We start from the raw sequence: 13,142 nt of genomic DNA on the forward strand, positions 1-13,142 counted from the left end.
CTGGTCCGGGAAGATCCCACATGCCGCGGGGCAACTAAGCCCATGCGCCACAACTACTGAGCCTGTGCTCTAGAGCCTGCGAGCCACAACTACTGAGCCTGCGTTCCACAACTACTGAAGCCCGCACGCCTAGAGCCCGTGCTCCGCAACAAGAGAAGCCACCGCAATGAGAAGCCCGCGCACCACTACCAAGAGTAGCCTTCGCTCGCTGCAACTAGAGAAAGCCAGCTCGCAGCAAGCCAATGCAGCCAAAAATAAATAAATACAATAAATAAATTTATTTAAAAAAAAATCCCTGGGCCATCAATAGAGCACCCAGAAATGTATAAAAATTAAATTCGGTCATCTTTGATATTTTACCAATTTTCAGTCACACACACAAATATATTACAGTTTTGTAATGTATCTTTTATAATCTCATGGTTGTAAAGGTGCATTTATTAAGTTAGAAGGATAGAACGCGTTTTATCTAACAGTGTGTTGTTAGCTTGGTTATAACTCTAAATAGTTAGACGTATGGTGCGTGTGCCTCCATTTATGCTCATGCTTCCAGGCCCTACAAATAATAAAGGTGGACATGCTATCACCACTGCCCTGAAATCCAGCCTCTGCCCCCTAGCTATCTCCTTTGGCAATCTAGTAGTCATCTCACAAGAAAACATGTCAAAACTGCTCCTCTCTCAGTAAGTGACCCCTCTATTCATTCAGGTGCTTAAGCCAAAGACATTGGATTTGTGCTCAACTCCATTTTCTCACACTCCATAGCTAATCCCAGCTCTAAATTGAAAATATATTCTCAAATCTGACCCTTTCTCACCTCCTCAAGATCTAGCACCCTAGACCCCTCCACTAATACCTCCCATCTAAACTTAGGTAATAACCTTTTCAGTGAACCAGCTATTTCTATTCTTGCCCTCCTCCAGTCAGTTCTCCACAGGATAGCCACATAACTCCTTTTAAAACATAGTTCAGTAACTGACTCACTCTGTTATAAAGCAGAAACTAACACACCATTGTAAAGCAATTATACCCCAATAAAGATGTTAAAAAAAAAAAAAAAAAAAAAACATAGTTCAGGGACTTCCCTGGTGGTGCAGTGGTGAAGAATCCACCTTCCAATACACAGGATACGAGTTCAATCCCCGGTCAGGGAACTAGGTCCCACATGCATGCTGCAACTAAGAGTTCGCATGCCACAACTAAGGAACCCACGAGCCTCAACTAAGGAGCACACATGCCGCAACTAAAGGAGCTGGTGAGCCACAACTAAGGAGCCCGCCAGACACAACTAAGACCTGGCGCAACCAAAATAAATTAAAAACAAAACAAAACAAAACATAGTTCAGATCACATCACTCCCCCCTGCTCAGAACATTCTAGTGGCTCCCCGTCATCCTTACCAGAGCCTACAAAGTCCTATCTGTATTTGCCCTGTTACCTCTCCAAATGCTCTTCCCAGCACTTCATCTCACTCATTGGGCTCCAGCCACACTGACCTTGCCATTCTTAAACAAGACAGACAAGCTCCATGACTTTTGTACTTACTGTTTCCTCTCTCTGGGAAATCCTTCCTTTTTTCATTTCGTTCAGGTTCAAGTATGACCTCACAGGGGCAGATGACCCTGTCTAAAATAGCCTTCTCTATCCCTTGCTGTCTTTTCATTTTGTTCATATTAATTGGCTTTACATTATCACTATTTTGTGTGTCTCACCTGCTAGAAGGTAAGTTCTTTGAAAGTAGGGCGACTTATTTTACTCAATGCTATATCCCTAGTGTCTGGTAAGGTAGTTCCTGGCATGTGGGCAATGAATATTTGTTAAACAAAAGAAGAAAATGTAAAAGTTTATGGTATTTAAGTGGGACTAGATGAGATTATCTGGGGAAAGGTAAATCATGCGTCATAAACTCATATTCCTACGTGACTTAGACAGGTGACCTAAATGAGTAAAGTTGGCTGCATATTAGATGTTTGGAAGTAGTGAACTGGTTAAGGAATGACCCAGGCACGCCAGGGAATTCCCAGGTTTGATAACTTTTAAAGAGAAATATAAAATCTTCAACTTACCCACTTTAACATTAAAAATGAGGAACACGTCTTTATTCAAAAAGTACAACAAATATAAAAAAGGAGTAGCATAAAATAGTAGAAGGAACGTTGGATGAGAAATTAGTAGAACTGGGTATGGTTCGCTTTTTTAAAAAATTTATTTCATTTAGTTATTTTTTGGCTGTGTTGGGTCTTCATTGCTGTGCGTGGGCTTTCTCTAGTTGTGGCAAGCAGGGGCTACTCTTTGTTGCAGTGCGTGAGCTTCTCATTTCGGTGGCTTCTCTTGTTGCAGAGCACAGGTTCTAGGTGCGCAGGCTTCAGTAGTTGTGGCGAATGGGCTTAGTTGCTCTGTGGCATGTGGGATGTCCCAGACTAGGGCTCGAACCCTGTCCCCTGAATCAGCAGGTGGATTCTTAACCACTGCGCCACCAGGGAAGTCCTGGTTCTCTTTTCATTAACTAGTTTTATAACCTAGAAAAAGTTGCTTAGCCTCTTTGGTGCCTCATTTTTTTCAGGTGTAATATGAAGCCCACCCCATGCTCACTCACTCATTCTTTCAAGAAACACTGATTATGCCTAACTGTTGGGAGATATTGTCATGAGAAGTGAGATGACAGGAGACTTTGACTTTCTACTTACACATTTCTGTATAATTTGATTTTTAAAAAGCATAGATTGCTTTTATAATCAACAAAGATCATAAAGATGTTATGGGCTGAATTTCACCCCCTAAAATTCATAATGTTGAAACCCTAACCGCCAGTAACTCAGAATGTTACTGTTTTTGAAGACGGAGCCTTTAAAAAGACAATTAAGTTAAAGTGAGGTTGTTAGGGTACTAATTCAATCTGACTGTTACAAAGCATGATACTAACCCAATCTGACCAGTGTCTTTATAAGAAGAGGAAATTTGGATGCACAGCCACCAAGGATCCATGTGCACAGATGAAAGACCATGTGAGGACACAGTGAGAAGGTGACCATCTGGAAGCCTAGGAGAGAGGCCTCAGAAGAAACCAATCCTGCTGACATCTTGATCTTGGGTTTAAAGACTATAACTGTGAGAAAATAAATTTCTGCTGTTTAAACCACACACACAAAAAGAAATGACCCAGGCAGAAGGTACTCAGCTCCAGCAAATTACAGCAGTGTGAGAATGCAAACCCTATTCTGCTAGATCTAATTCTCCAAGAGAAATTGGAAATATGGGCTTGTTTTTTTTTAAAACACAATTTCACATTGTAAAAACTGCAAGACATATAATACCCACCTGTGAGTTCAGTTTGGGTGATGAGTTGACAGTTTGTGACCTCAAACAGAAAAAATAGGAGAGTCCTGGACCACTCCAAGATCGACATGTCGGAAGAATAGGATCCAGCCAGCAAAGAATGTTGAGAAGAAGCAACCAAAGAGGTGGAGGGAAAACCAGAAGAATGTGATATTTCTGAGGACAAAAGAATAAAGTAGCAGGAAGAGAACAGTCAGTGGTGTAGACCGTTAACAAGAGTTTGGGTAAGATGAGGACAGAAAGTGATCATTTGATACGACATCATGAGTATTGTTGATAACCTTAACTACAGAAGTTTCTGTGGCTGTCTGGTATGGACCCTGACTAGAGAGGGTTGAAGAATTAATTCAAGAAGTGAAAAGCAAAGGGATTGGGTGGGGAGAATTAACCCCTTTGAGAAGATTTTTCTGTGAAAAAGGGCATAAAAATGGGGTTGTGCTATAAGAGGATATGAGGTTGCTGCACTTGTGCTTTCTCTAGTTGTGGCAAGTGGGGGCTACTCAGCGCGCAGGCTTCTCATTGTGGTGCCTTCTCTTGCTGCAGAGCACAGGCTCTAGGTGCGCGGGCTTCAGTATTTGTGACGCACGGGCTCAGTAGTTGTGGCGCACGGGCTTAGTTGCTCCGTGGCATGTGGGATCTTCCTGGACCAGGCATCAACCCCGCGTCCCCCACACAGGCAGGCGAACTCTTAACCACTGCGCCACCAAGGAAGTCCCAGGCTAGAATTTCTGACTTGCAAATTCAAGAACTTGATTCTATCATTTCACCTAGGTGGTGATTAAATCACAAGAGCACAATTTACTAATTTATCCTAAGAAATATAATGGCATACCGATAGAAAAGTTGGCTTGGGAAAAATATTAGCATCAGAAGGTTGCTTATGGAGGGTAAGAATCAGTGTAAAGGCAGCTAGAAGATCTTAAATCACCCCTGTTCCAACACCCAGGCTTCTCTCATAATTATTTTCTATTCTCTCTTTCCTTTCCTCAAAATCTAATCAGGTTAGATGCCAAATCCTATCAGTTTGTCCTTAGGAAATTTTCTTCCACCCATGTCTGACCTATTTCCACTTAGCCATGCCCAGGGAAAGAAAACATATCTTCAAAAGGTCTAAGAAGAGCTTGGTGGGAGGGAGTAGCTGCCACATGAGGTAGCAGTATTTGTACCCTAGAACCTCCTTTTGAGTGATTATCCCCCATGACTGTCACCACTCCTTCCCAGGCCCTCTCCTTTGGACTTGCTCTCATCAGCTTACGGGAACCCCAGGAACTTAGGTATTCCTTGCTAGGAGGCTTTGTTGCTGTGTTTTGATGAAGAGTCAGGGGCCTCAAAGGTAGAGAACCCCCAAAGGAGGTGGAAACTCTGGAAACCTCACAGACACTGTTTCAACCTTTTCCCTCCTGCCAGAGATTTCTCCTGGAGAACTCTTCTTTGCTCTTCCTTTTGGGGAATTTTATATCTGTTGGATATAAGGAAGGGGCAGTTCCTTCATTGTACCACCTACCCTTAGGCAAGTCTTACTTTCCTCTTGCTTGGGCTATTGCAAGAGCGCTCCAAGGGATATCGTTGTTTCCAGGTCATCCACTTACTCCCTGACCATCTTCCTAAATTTACCTCCATTGTTTAAACATGTTAGCCCCTTCTTGCTTCAAATAGAATAAAAATACTCAACCTGGCTTTTAAGTTCAACCGCTTGCTACTCCTAAGAGCACAGAGTTGCTTGTTAGCTCCCCAAACATGTCACCACTCCACTGCACTTTATAGTTTTCCTGCCTTTGTGTCTTTGCTCAATCTGTCACCTTTTCCTGGAACTCCCTCCAACTTGCATTAAATGGAATTGAGACACAGTATCATCCAGTGATAGTTGAGCAGCCCCAGCTACACTGGCCTTCCTTCAACTCCTCAAGTCCTAATTTTTTTGTTTTGTTTTGTTTTTTTGTTGTTTTTGTGTTGTTTTTTTTTGCGGTACGCGGGCCTCTCACTGTTGTGGCCTCTCCCGTTGCAGAGCACAGGCTCCGGACGCACAGGCTCAGCAGCCATGGCTCATGGGCCCAGCCGCTCCGCGGCATGTGGGATCTTCCCGGACCGGGGCACGAACCCGTGTCCCCTGCATCGGCAGGCGGACTCTCAACCACTGCGCCACCAGGGAAGCCCCCGGTTCCTTTCTTTTCTCTCTTCTAGCAACCTGTTCTTTTCCCTTCATAGCACTTACCACAATCTGTAATTATACATGTGAGTGTTCATTTATTTGTTTATCCCTCCCCCTCCATGAGATTGTAAACTTGCAGACAGTGTTCATATCTGTTTGTTCCCCACTCCATTTCAGCACCTAACACAGCCCCAGGCCATTGTGAGCTTGAAAATTTCATGAGCGATTGAATGGGTTACAATGCATGGAACTCATAATTTTTCATCAGCAAAATCCCCTAGAGCATCAGTCTCCTCTCTGCTTTAACTGAGACCTGGTTCTCCCCAAAGAACATTTCTCCTCACAAGTTCTGTCTTTTCTCTTTTGTTCATGTCATAGATTGGGGCCTGGCACAGAGCAGTTGCTCCGCATATATTTATTTAATTACTCCTTACTTGCTATGTCCTTTTCCCTTTAGTCTAAGGAATGGTCAGGAAGATAGCCCAACAGAGTGAAAAGCAGTCATTGTTTGGAAGTCAGACAGATTGAGATTGAATCCTAATTCTGTTGCTGACCAGCTGGTGATCTTGACCAAGATTTTTAACTTCTCTGAGTCTCAAGCTTCATCTATTATGTGTAACTTGAATTTCAACTTGTACAGAGCTACCTTCTTAGGTCAGCCCAAGGAGTAAATCTACACTGCCCCCTAGAAGACCTTTATTTCTCGGATAGAGAATTCAGAATCCCAGGACTACTGGAGAATCTTTGTGAGCAACCCTCACGCCCTGGAGAGGGAGGAGGGCTCCAGCACAGCCCTGTGGGAGTTGGCTCCAGCGTACACACTGGGCCAGAGGTGAAACGTTCACTGGTCAAGGAAAGGGCAGCACAGACTTGGACAAGATCAGCAATCCTTGACAGTGGTAGTTCTGGTTATTTCTGAGAACTAGGGAGGGCACCTGGTTTAACAGGATTTACTGCTACTTAAGTATGTGGTGGGTTGTTTAGAGCTTGGAGATTTGGGGTATTGTTAAATGTGTGATGCATTTGTGTTAATCATACTTAGCTGAGGTCAGGGGTACTTCTAAGCCACATGCAAAATGATTTTAATAATGAATACCAAGCTGTTGGGGTGGCTGTGAGGATGGAATGAGAAAATGGATTCATGTAAAGGGTCAGTATGGTGCCTGGTGCATACTAGATGCTCAATAAATGGCAATTGCTATTATTGCTCTTGAAAATACAGCAGCCTTTCCACTTTTCCTTCTTTTTTTTTAATTGCTTAATACTTTATTTGAAAATTGCACAGTGTATGAAGAATTGTAGCGGTTCAATGCAATGTTATCTTCTTCCTGTAAGAATCACAGGCTCTGGACACACAGGTTCCACAGCCGTGGCCTACGGGCCCAGCCGCTCTGTGGCATGTGGGATCCTCCCGGACCGGGGCACGAACCCACGTCCCCTGCATCGACAGGCGGACTCTCAACCACTGTGCCACCAGGGAAGTTTCTCCACTTTTCCTTCTTATGCCACATGACAAATTTACTCTCTCATAAAGAATGAGAAAAATAAAATGAATTGAAACAAGAACATGGTCAAACTATGCATTTTTTTTTTTGTGGGCCAGCATTTACTTTTTGATTTAATAGCAAAATACAGACTTTCTGTTAATAAATTAAATGTGTGTAGTTAAATATATTTAAAATCTATTAATAGATGGTAATGATTATTCAGTGGTTGCCAGTGGCCAAGGGTGGGAGGTTAAAATTGATTGAGAAGGGGGGACCTAGAACTTTTTGGGGTAACAGAAATTTTTTATCTCTTGATTGTGGTCATTACATGTGTACATACGTTTGTCAGAATTCATCAAACCCACTTGAATGGGTGTTTTATTGTTTGTGTACTATTCCTCAATAGAGTTAATTTTTTTTAAATTCCAGTGTTTTTATAGGCTTTATTATTTTAACAGTTATCTCATTTAAATTAGTTTAATAATTGAATTTGAAATTTATCATTTTTATTATTCATTAATTTTTATGTTTGACATTAAAGAATTTAATGCAGTTTAATTTAACTGAGGTAATATCAGTAATAGCAATGGAAATGAATCAGTGGGGGGAAGGCTATTTTTATATATGTATAAAGAGCCAAAATTATGACTCTGACCTAGACACAGTACTGGGTTCTTAGAGTACAAATTGAAATGGACGTGGTCCCTGACCTCAAGCAGTAGCTTACTGTCTAAGGAGGGGCACACCTACATAAGCAGATAATTTCGCCTTTAAAAAATTATATTTTTCTCTCTTTTTTGGCCTCACCTCGCGGCATGCGCGATCTTAGTTCCCTAACCAGGGATCAAACCCATGTCCCCTGCAGTGGAAGTGAGGAGTCCCAGCTACTGGATGGCCAGGGAATTCCCCCCCTGCCACCCCACCAAATTAAATATTTTTGAATAATTAAAATATGCACTTAGTTTTTTAAATTAGTACAAAAGAATAGATAGTAAAAGTGTCTCCCTCACATCCCTGTCTCTCAGTCTCATAGTTTTCCTCCTTGAAAGTCACCACTGCAAAAGTTTATTTTTATCCCTTCAGAGATACTTTATTCACAGCTTTGTATACAGTAGCTTTATTCCCTTTATTCTAGTTCTTCTCCTTATTTTATTTTATTTTTTCACTGAACAGTCTACTCTGGAGATAATTCACAACAAACATATAAAATAGATAGTTTTCAATATAAGAAGTGATGACAAATTGAAATTATAATGGGAGTAATCACAGTTCAGGCATACAAAAATGAAATCAGGTGGCCATTGAGGATCTGGTCTCAGACACCTCTCTGCATCACTGAGAACGTGAACTTTCTTTGAACCATTCTAGACCCAAGAACACTACCAGCTGTATTCTGAACAACACCTGCCAGCTGCAACCTTATGGTCTCAAGGTCTCCCTTGTAACTATGCAACCATTTCTGATCCCAACCAATCCTTACTTAACAAGCACCCTTACTGCTTGCCAGCTCCAATTATAATTCTTGATAAACAACTCATGTAACTAACTGTAACCTTGCAGTTTTGGCCTTTATAAGCCTCCCTCATTTTGTAGTCCAGTGGAACACAATTCAAGTGCTTCTTGAATCTATGTCTCCTGGGCTGCAGTCCTAACAAACCACAAATAAACACCTTTTCATTTCAATCAGGTCTTTGTTTCTAAAATTTTGGTTAACAGAAGATAAAAATACTGGTAGAGGAATGAAAAGAATGCTGTGGGTGTACAAATTACTGGCTAACTATGTAAAGCTTTCTGGAGGATGGCATCTCCTTTATGAGTATTCCGAGATAAAAACACATGAACTAATTAGTAAACTAAACTCTCTAGTTGTAGACTAAACTGCGTGCAACTGTCTGTAACTCTGACAGCTCTTTGGAGGGGAACAAAAGCAATATGTGCAGGTTAAGGGCAGAGAAAAGGTGTGGTACAGAAAGTAAGCACACCTTGTGCCTTTGAAGCAGAAGTGTGAGGTGGAAAGAACTCAGTACAGGAAGAGCTAGGAGCCCAGCGTGGGCAGGGAAGTCTTGAGTTATAGATGGTGTTTCAGGATTAAAGAAAGCTTATTTGTAGTTCTCTCTAACTAGGATTGCCAGATTTTGGCAAATAAAAATGCAGGACATCAGTTAGATTTCCAGTTCAGATAAATAATAAATAATGTTTTATTATTTATAAGCATGACCCAGATGGCAACCCACATGAGTGAGTCAAATTGATGGCTTGTCACCATGCACTTAAAAACAATAGGGAAATAAGCATTTTTAATGGGAAGGGTAGACAAAGAAGGAAATATGAGGAGCTAAGGTCAAGATTTGGCTGGTGAGTTTAGGGCAGGTGGGGCTCAGGCCAAGGGGCAATTCTGATGGCCTAGGCTGGCAGGGCTGGGGCTTAGGTATAGCTTGAAAGGTCTGTCAGGACCAGTAGGTCCAGGGCCAGATAAATGGCCCTCATGTTCAGGGCAAAGGAGGCAGTTATCTTGGTCAGGGTCAGTGGAGACAGGGCCAAGGAGATGGTTCATGCAGTCAGGAAAGTGAGTAAGTAAGTCAATATATTGAGAATAATGGGAGTCAGGTTTCTTACTACTGGAGAAGATAGTTACAAATATAGAAACAGGAAAGACTAGAACAAACTGTGTGATGTTGGACTAGAATTAGAGGTAGAGGTGTGAGCCCAATGGGTGTATGTATGTGTGTGTGTGTGTATCTGTGTGTGTGTGTATACTTATACATATAATATCAAATATTATGTATAAAGAGAGAGAGAGAGGGTATGTGTGTGTGATACATATGTAGTAATGTGCTGGTAAAGTGGCTTTCTCATTTAAAAAAAACATTGATTTTAAAGAAAAAAGAAAAAAACCCACTGATTTGTAATGTTTGCTGATTTCCATGGTGTAAATATTCCCACCATAGTTTATTCAAACTGCCATTAGTTTAACAGTCACTCACAGAATTCCTGAATATATAACTATTGGCTTTTGCAAGCCCATACAAGCTGACTCCAGCCCAACACTTCAGAATGCACGCAAAATGTATGTGTGTATGTGTGCGTATGTGTGTGTGTGTACCCATACGTTATTTCCTAGTTGGTGTCCTATTTCCTAGTCCTAGTGAAAGGACGTACAAGAATGACACCCTAGTAACAATAAGCCCACCTAGCATCTACATTTTGACTTTCAAATATCATTCTTCACTAAAAAGGAACAAAAATTTCTGGAGAAACGGCTGATCCCATGACTGGGGCAGTAAAGCATGTTACTGGTTCCTCATTAAAGAAAGAAAGTGGTCAAAGAATGAGGAGGTAGTAAGCTAAATAATGGCCCCCACAGATATCAGGTTCTAATCTTTGGAACCTGTAAATGTTACTGTATATGGAAAAAAGATCTTTGCAGATGTGATTAAGTTATGGATCTTGAGATAGGGAGATTATCCTGGGTTACCTAGGTGGAGTGTAAATGCAATCACAAGTGTCCTTTTAAGAAAGAGGTGTAGAAGGGTAACATGGAAGAAGATGACAAGGCAGGAGGGAGAGACTGGAGGGGTGTAACCACAAGGCAAGGAATATTAGCAGCCACCAGAAGTTGGAAGAGGTAAGGAACAGATTCTCCCCTAGAGCCTCCAGCATTACCTCTCCCCATCTAGTGGACTTGCCATTCTTATAAAAAATCATTTGACCATATATGCAAGGGATTTTGGGGGGGCACTCTATTCTTGTCCATTGGCCCATATGTCTGTCTTTATGCCAGTACCACACTCTTTTGATTACTGTAGCTTTGGATCAGCTTTGAAATCAGGAACTATAAGACCTACAACTTTGTTCTTCTGTTTCAAGATTGTTTTAGCTATTGGGGATTCCTTGAGATTCCATATGAATTTCAGGATGGTTTTTAAATTAATTAATTAATTATTATTAAAAAAAATTTTTTTGGCTGCATTGGATCTTTGTTGCTGCACACGGGCTTTCTCTAGTTGTGGCGAGCTGGGGTTACTCTTCGCTGCAGTGCACAGGCTTCTCATTGTGGTGGCTTCTCTTGTTGTGGAGCATGGGCTTCAGGTGCATGGGCTTCAGTAGCTGTGGCTTGCAGGCTCAGTAGTTGTGGCTCACAGGCTCTAGAGTGCAGGCTTGGTAGTTGTGGCACACGGGCTTAGTTGCTTTGCGACATGTGGGATCTTCCCGGACTAGGGCTCGAACCTGTGTCCCCTGCACTGGCAGGCGGATTCTTAACCACTGCCACCAGGGAAGTCCCCAGGATGATTTTTTTACATAAAAAAAAAATCAAAAAAATCTTTTTCTATGGAAAGAAATGGTACACATTCTTTTTCTTTTTAATATTTATTTATTTGTTTGGCTGTGCTGGGTCTTAGCTGCAGCATGCAGGATCTTTAGTTGTGGCATGCGGGAATCTATAGTTGAGGCACACGAACTCTTAGTTGCGGCATGTGGGATCTAGTTCCCTGACCAGGGATCACACCCGGGCCCCCTGCATTGGGAGCTCAGAATCTTAGCCACAGGACCACCAGGGGAGTCCTTTTTTTTTTTTTTTGCCATGTCACGCAGCTTGCAGGACCTTAGTTCCCCAACCAGGGATCAAACCCAGACAGGCAATGGCAGTGAAAGCACCGAGTCCTAACCACTGGACCGCCAGGGTATTCTCTGGTACACATTCTTATAATTCAAGAGTCTCCTTAGAAAGCTCGTGACTAGCCACACATGTGAAATTAGGGACCCTTTTGAGACATGCCTTAGTGGTACTGGATCCCTGTAACAAAGAATGTTGAAAAGCCCAAGACAGTATTTTATGAGATCTCCCATCCCTGTTCCTACCCATAAGACATCAGGCTCAATAATCCTCCAGGTCCACTTTCCCCAAGGCTATTACATCAAAAAGAGAGCTTATCTGTCATTGGTGTTTGTTCCAAAGACCTTTTCAGAGCTATGAGGAGTTTAGTGGTTCTTGATAGGATTGCTTTATCCTATGCATGGAGAAAAAATAATTCAACAAATACTATACAGTCACAACATCTTTAATGACCCAGTATCACTCAGCTGTATAAAATGATCTTTGATTAATTTGCTCAAACAATACATTTGAAATCAAATCATTCAACATGACCCTTCTCTAAGACAAGAAAAATAATAAGTAATATATATTTTTAAAATATGCATACAAATTCTGGCTCTGCACTTAGATGTCTCTTAATTTCTTTGTGTCTCAGACCTTTAAAATGGAATAGTGATAGAAATAGCATCATGGGGGCTTCCGTGGTGGCGCAGTGGTTAAGAATCCGCCTGCCAATGCAGGGACACGGGTTGGAGCCCTGGTCCGGGAAGATCCCACATGCCGCGAAGCAACTAAGCTCGTGAGCCACAACTACTGAGTCTGCACGCTAGAGCCCGAGTGCCACAACTACTGAAGCCCGCATGCCTAGAGCCCATGCTCTGTAACAAGAAAAGCCACAGCAATAAGAAGCCCATGCACCGCAAGGAAGGGTAGCCCCTGCTCACCGCAACTAGAGAAAGCCCGCGCACAACAACGAAGACCCAATGCAGCCAAAAATAAATAAATAAAATAAATAAATTTATTGAAAAATAAAGAAATAGCATCATGGGGGCTTCCGTGGTGGCGCAGTGGTTAAGAATCCGCCTGCCAATGCAGGGACACGGGTTGGAGCCCTGGTCCGGGAAGATCCCACATGCCGCGAAGCAACTAAGCCCGTGCGCCACAACTACTGAGTCTGCACGCTAGAGCCCGAGTGCCACAACTACTGAAGCCCGCATGCCTAGAGCCCATGCTCTGTAACAAGAGAAGCCACAGCAATAAGAAGCCCATGCACCGCAAGGAAGGGTAGCCCCTGCTCACCGCAACTAGAGAAAGCCCGCGCACAACAACGAAGACCCAATGCAGCCAAAAATAAATAAATAAAATAAATAAATTTATTGAAAAATAAAGAAATAGCATCATGGGATTGCCTGAGGATCAAATGCATTAATATATGCAAAATTTTTAGAACAATATTATATAAATGTCAACCATTATTACTGCCTTATCAAGTATTGTGAAGATTAAAGGAAATGAGCTAACCTTTGTGAAGCTCATGGTACAGTGCCTGACACATAAAAAGTGCTAAATAAGT

Source organism: Lipotes vexillifer, unplaced genomic scaffold (genome assembly GCF_000442215.2).
Source record: "Lipotes vexillifer unplaced genomic scaffold, Lipotes_vexillifer_v1.1 scaffold213, whole genome shotgun sequence".
Classification (NCBI taxonomy): Eukaryota; Metazoa; Chordata; class Mammalia; order Artiodactyla; family Lipotidae; genus Lipotes; species Lipotes vexillifer.